The sequence below is a fragment of the Babylonia areolata genome, chromosome 13 (genome assembly GCF_041734735.1).
Source record: "Babylonia areolata isolate BAREFJ2019XMU chromosome 13, ASM4173473v1, whole genome shotgun sequence".
Classification (NCBI taxonomy): Eukaryota; Metazoa; Mollusca; class Gastropoda; order Neogastropoda; family Buccinidae; genus Babylonia; species Babylonia areolata.
The window spans coordinates 22,496,581-22,501,848 of NC_134888.1; the positions used below are offsets into that span (position 1 = coordinate 22,496,581).

The following is a 5,268-nucleotide window of genomic DNA, read 5'->3' on the forward strand; positions in this document are numbered from 1 at the left end:
ACCCAAAACAAGTAACACCCTCCCAAAAAACAACGACAACAATAACAAAAAAAGACACAAAAAAGGCAAAAAAAAGACACACACACCCCCCCTTCCCCGCCCCGAAAAACAACAACAACAAAAGAATGTAAATATTCAGTCCTCTGTCTCCCTGTGTGTTTGTCTCTGTCTGTCTATCTCCTTCTCTCTTGCATTCCTCCACCCCCCCCACCCCCTCCCTCTCTGGCAGTGTCAGTCTCTTTGTCCTTGTCTTTCTCTGAATGTCTCTCTCTCTCCTTCACTCTCTCAAGCCCCGCCCCCACCCCTACCCCCACTCACTCCCACCCAACCCCCACACTCCCAAACACACAGACCCCAAAAGGTCTGGCTCTGCGATTTTCAATAGTGATTCATGTCTTCACTATGGAGCTTGTGAAAAGTTGACCTGCAGTGCGCGAACGTTGAACCATAACAGGTACTGAACACCGGCGGAGTGAGTCAGCAGCAGTTCAGGGTACTCTCTGGTGTCTGGCTTCCTGGCGGCCACAAAACATCGATAGCTCCTTATGGTGTACCAGCGCAAACCGGAACCCGGGAGTGACCGTATACTATGGACGACCTGGGAAGAGCGGTACGTGTGTGTGTGTGTGTGTGTGTGTGTGTGTGTGTGTGTGTGGGTGGGTGGGTGGGGGTGTAGTTGTGTGGGTGAATAGGTCGCGTTGTGGTCGAAAAACAAAAACACAACAAAACAAACGACTACAAAACAAACAATAAACAAAGACAGAAAAACAACAACAAAAAAAACCCCAAACAAGCAAACAAACGAACAAGTAAACGAAAAAAGTGAAGAAGGAGACAGAGACAGATAGAGAGATATGGGGCTTTCATGAGTTCAAACAATCGGTATATTATTTCATCAGTTTCAAACATGTCACAATGCTAATTGATATCAACTATTTCATTTTAATCATGTCACATCGCGAGTACTAAATACAATAATGAATACGACTGAGATACGAAGGACTGGACTTGGGAGAAATAAAAAAACGACTGTCTTCCAATCAGGTCGATCATGATCGGATGCATCGATGTAAACGATGAAAAACACAGGAGGAAAAAAAAAGTTTTTGAAAGTGAACACGGTTTTCGAGGAAGCCAGCAGTGAAACCGTTCAAACAGAGAAATGAACGACAAATATGGAAGAGAAAGAGACTGGCAGACAGACAGACAGACTGACAGACAGCCATAGACAGACACATTGAGACAGACAGAGACATAGACAAAGTACAGAATGAGAGAGATAGAGATAGATAGAGAGAGAGAGAGAGGGGGGGGGGGAGAGAGAAATCAGAGACAGATTCAGTCTGGATAGCAAGAGACAGAGAAACAAGAAGTGTAAAAGAACCGAGATCCATGGAATACCCCAGCATTATTATTCAAATTACAAAGTCACGTGTTGCTTCAATCCAACAACAACAACAACAACATTAACAAAACCTTCACAAAAACAGAAAGAAAAAAAACACCCGAACATCAATCACTATCTCAACAACGCCGTTTCGCTTCTGCTATTTAAACCAGCAGCCCTTCGCGATGTGAACTCACTTCAAGCGCCTGCGTCGCTCCTGTCTGGGGGAACTATTTCTTGCCCCAAGTTTTCCTTCGCGAGCGAAGTTGACGTCTGCTCTCTACCGGGTGGTGGCTGGAGTTATCGTTCTTGCGCACAGTTGGTCTTCAACTTTGTTCGCAATCGGTCTTCGCGGCTTTCATCGCGCACAGTTTCGACGATTTCAGAAGTGATTTTATTTTTCGCCAGTTCCAGAATTTTGCGGCGACAAGTAAGTTTATGTTGTGTTGTAGCTGTTGCTAGTAGCTGTTGTTTGTTGCTTATTACTTCATCGTAGTCTTCTGAATGGTAGTTAGTTTGTAGCAGGGTTGTTACCAACAGACATGTTTGTTACTTTTTTGTCCGAAGAAAAATGTTTGCGTGGATGAGTGACTGAGTGTGCAGTTGTGTTTGTTTTTGTGTTGCAGGTTTTATGAATAAGAGGCTGGTTATTTTCGTATGTGCTATGTGAATTGAGTTGTGATCTTTCATTCTTTGTGACTTTCTTTCTTTTTATCCAGTTTCATTTGATGTTGTTGTTGACTGTACTAGATTGAAAATGATTCATAAATGAGAAATGAAAGTCGTTACTTCCTCGTGGTTCACACTTCTCAGGCTGGTTTTTTTTTTTTTTTTTTTTTTTGGTTTTTTTTTGTTTGTTTTTTCCTCGTTGTGCTTTTGATGCAGTAATTTTTCTTTTCTTTTTTTTTTCTTTTTTTGTTGTTGTTTGTTCTAATTCTTCTTATCTAAGTTCTGTTTTGTCTTCTTTCGTTATGTTTTTCGCTACTTAGCGGCTATATATTTGCTACTTCTCTATCATTTTCTTACTTGTGCTTAAAACTTGCTCCCCACTGAGCGATTTGTCAGTAAGCTCGCGTTCCTCTGTGTACTGGCCGTTTCTATATATATTTTTAAATTGTAAAAACAACAACAACAACAAATAAACACAGTCATGAAATTTGGACACACAATTGTTGAGGTATCAAATAAAGACAGCACAATGTTTCATAACTCAAACTTCTAAAATACCTTCTGTACAGCAGGAGGTAAAAAAAAAAAAAAAAGATATTTTTTTTCATGACGTAAAATGTGAGGGTGGTATAGAATTTGTATAGGTGAAGTCTGCACTATTCATGGCCATTGTCACACGTGGAATCACTCAGTCCAGGTTGGAATAAAAATTGCGTGAAACATCAGTGACAAACAAAGATTGGCGAATACCAGTGGTCTGATGTTCTGCTATGCTAATGAGGCAAGACAGGAGACCCAATCAGCATTGTCCATTTCCATCTGTATGAGGCGTGGAAAATTTTGAATGTCAGAACGTGTTTTATAATAATAATAATAATGGATACTTATATATATATATAGCACACTATCCAGAAATCTGCTCTAGGTGCTTTACAAAAACGATTTTGTTAACAAAACACATAACATCAATGTTACATACACCAAAATGTGACTACACACACACACACACACACACACACACACACACACACACACAATGCATACGTACATTTTAACATACATGTGTATCTAACAGCTACCCTAACATATACACACACATAAGCAGGCACAAATTTACATAAACACACGTACACACTATACGCATTCATATACACACATGTTGTTATGTACACATGCATAATTATGTATACACACATAGTCAAACACAGTTAACGCAAAGGAAGTGGACCTGCCACAATTGAACTTATTGCTGAGGAAAAAGGTGAGTTTTGAGACGAGATTTATAAGATGCGAAGGAATCAGAATGACGGAGGTTATCAGGGAGCTTGTTCCACGTCTTTGGCGATTGAAAAGAAGACGATCTGTCAGTGTCCATAGTTCTTACTTCTGACGTGAGGTATTCTGAGAAGTCGAGTGTCAGAGGAAGAACGGAGCTGGCGAGACAGGGTATAGATAATTTTTATGGAGGAGTTCAGAAAGATACTTGGCCGGGGCCAGATCCGTTGACTGCAGAAAAGGTCAGAGTGGATAACTTATAGTCTATTCGATCAGAAACAGGCAACCAGTGGAGAGACTGAAGGAGAGGAGAAACATGGTCAAATTTAGAAGCTCTGCAAATGAGTCTGGCAGCGTTATTCTGAATTCGTTGGAGTCTGTCTAATAGATATTTGGGAAGGCCGGCCGGCAAAAGAGAGTTGCAGTGATCCAATCTTGAGAGAACCAGAGAGCATACAAGTGTCTTGGTTGCATCGGTTGAGAGATAGTGGCGGATAGAGCTGATTCTACGTAGTTCCAAATAGGCACCTTTACAGATTTTCGAAATGTGCTGTTGGAAGGAAAGAGACTGGTCTAGGATTACACCAAGACTGCGAACAGAAGGAGAAAGTGAAACAGGTGTGCTATTGATCAGAACAGAGTCAGGAAAGGAAGGATGTTGACGAAACTTCTTTGGAAAGGTTATCATAAATTCAGTCTTATTATCATTTAGTTGCAGCTTGTTGAGAGTCATCCAGTCCTTTAGGCCAGCAATGCACTCCCGTGTTTGAGTCACCAGTGCATCAAATTCAGCTATGGCGGTAATCAGTGTATAGCTGTAATCAGTAGGGAAATCTCTCGCCAGTCATTACCTGTTATAAGGTAATTAGCAGGGAATGAATTAAGCGGTTTTTGATCATAGTTGTAATGTCACGTTTATTAGTCTCCGAAGAGAAATTCACATGTGGTCGTTTTGCTCATGCTCATAATACAAACAGTATACATTAAAAAGACATGCCGGCACATATATAATTAATCAAGAAATCACATTGACAGAATTATGAATTTACATTGACACACATCTATTCTGAAGAACATTTTGTGTATATCAAGAACACTTACCAGTGTGAAAAAAAGACTCTCGACACGTACTTGTTTGAAAATTTAAAACACATCAAACCACACTGATTTAACACAGAACATTTTACGTATGTAAACCCAATACAAACAATAAAAGAATAAAAACAACAAGAAGAAGACAACAACAAGAAGAAGAAGACCCCCCCCCCCCCCCCAAAAAAAAAAAAAAAAAAAAAAAGCCACAAAAACACACACAAAAAACAAAACAACAAAAATTAAACAAACAAAAAACACAAGCAGATAAACGAACAAAAAACAATCGCCGAAGAACAGTAAAGTTTGAATATATCGAAGACTGAGCACTTACAAATATGTCGCTCCCCCCTCTCTCTCTCTCTCTCTCTCTCTCTCTCTCTCTCTTTATCGGCAGGAATAGAGTTTTGATTTTAGTAATAGCGAGAGATTTAATGTTTACAGAACATTATGCAGTGTACCGGTTCTCAAAACGTATTTACATTTAAACAAAGATCGACACCTGACGTATTCAGTGGCAAGATTCAGACTTGGTATTTCTTATATATCAGTACACTATTACCGATAAGTAACACATAATGCAACTGATCTGATGTGCAGACTTTGCAGCGAGGGGAAAAAAAAAGAAAGAAATACATTTCGTTCTAATTTGCCCTGTCCTGCATGTCTTAATAACTAAATACATACCACCTAAATTCTATAACTTGAAATTCCCACTCAGCTCAGATTAGCGTAACCCATGGCTTCCGGGTACGAACAGATCATTCCAATATGTCTATCTTTCTGTTTAAAGCATTCAGACTGCGATCAACTCTGATGTCTTTGACCAGTGAATTCTGAACTAA

The 5,268-nt window shown here is 39.8% G+C and overlaps 1 protein-coding gene across 1 annotated transcript in view; it reads left to right on the forward strand.

Moving 5' to 3' along the window:
* The first annotated feature begins 1,594 nt into the window (after positions 1-1,594).
* LOC143289151 (uncharacterized) overlaps positions 1,595-5,268 on the forward strand; it is a 67,957-nt gene continuing 64,283 nt past the window's right edge. Inside the window, exon 1 of the mRNA XM_076598048.1 lies at positions 1,595-1,817. The gene's annotated coding sequence lies outside the window, so the exon portion shown is untranslated. The remainder of the gene's footprint in view (positions 1,818-5,268) is intronic.